Source organism: Procambarus clarkii, unplaced genomic scaffold, assembly GCF_040958095.1.
Source record: "Procambarus clarkii isolate CNS0578487 unplaced genomic scaffold, FALCON_Pclarkii_2.0 HiC_scaffold_513, whole genome shotgun sequence".
Taxonomy (NCBI): domain Eukaryota; kingdom Metazoa; phylum Arthropoda; class Malacostraca; order Decapoda; family Cambaridae; genus Procambarus; species Procambarus clarkii.
The window spans coordinates 47,844-49,115 of record NW_027189546.1 but is presented as its reverse complement, the minus strand read 5'-3'; the positions used below and the strand labels follow the sequence as shown (position 1 = coordinate 49,115).

Genomic DNA, 1,272 nt, shown 5'->3' with positions numbered 1-1,272 from the left:
TTTAATTCATTCATATCATGTGCATATTGGTCATTATGCTCATACAACCGACATCAAAATTTATTTTCATTATTAGAATCATACATTTCATCAAGTAATACAGATACAAAGAGATTTTCTTTCTGAGAAGACCGTTAGTATTGGCTTGCAGGCAGGCAGGCAGGCAGGCATTTGAGGGTTATTATTTCGCCTGTTGATTGGGGGGAGGGTTGATGTGTTAGGGGGTTTTCGGTTAGATGTGGTGGTGGTGATTGGTGGTGGTGATTGGTGGTGATTGGTGGTGATTGGTGGTGGTGGTGGTGGTGGTGGTGGTAGTAGGTGGGAGTTGGGGGTGGGGGGGGGGGGGGGGGGGGGAGGGAAGGGGAGGGGAATGATGGTCTGTGGATTCCTTCTCCGTACCCTTTACATATAAGCAAAAATATGCCTTCTTGTGGGTATAGAAACATTAACACAAATTATATCAGTAACTGATATTGTAGCCTTTTAAACAGAAAAGATTTGTACATACAAATACTTTTTAATTATCATTTATTTGTGGAAATGGCATTTACGTCATTAAATTGATACCTCAGCATCAAGCTAGTGTCCTGCAGCAGTGGTCCAGTGGTAAAGTGTATATAAGTGATGCGTATTCTTGGAGTTGCGAGTTCAAACCCGGATTAAGCTATATATATATATATATATACAACATGTTTTGTTTTGGTTGTTTGTTTTTGTATAAAGCCTCACACAATATCTATATTAAGCGAGTTTGTTTTAAACATGACATACATATTAATTCATTTTACCAGGCCTTATTCCACACAACTCCGTGAATTTCCCGTGGAGCCAGCCATTCAAACAAAAACAAACGAAACAAAACAAAACAAAACAAAAAACATTATTGCCAACAGCATTTGGTGTTCCCAGGCGGTCACCCATCCAAGTACTAACCAAACCCAACGTTGCTTAACTTCGCTGATCGGACGAGAAGCGGTGTTCTCAACGTGGTATGGCCGTTGGCATGAGACTGCCTACACATTGTGGCTAATAACCAACTCTTTTAAGTCATCGCGGCAGGATACGGACCTGCTTGTGGTGTCTTAATGGTAATTGTATCCTAACATATTTTTGTCTCCTTGGCATGGATATTTAACATCGTTTATTCAGTCTTGGGTTTATGTTCTTTCGCCATTTACAGACATTTTACATCTACCTACTTCCTCAGCCTGCCCTGCCAATTTCTAATGAATTTGTGGATTTTCTTTTGTAATACAAACATGTGTGTGCTCA

General features: G+C 40.3%; 1 non-coding gene across 1 annotated transcript; it reads right to left on the bottom strand.

The window, feature by feature from the left end:
* Positions 1-884: 884 nt before the first annotated feature.
* Positions 885-1,003, bottom strand: LOC138361617 (5S ribosomal RNA). The gene has a single exon (XR_011227075.1). It is a non-coding gene; the product is annotated as a 5S ribosomal RNA (ribosomal RNA).
* Between the last annotated feature and the right edge of the window lie 269 nt (positions 1,004-1,272).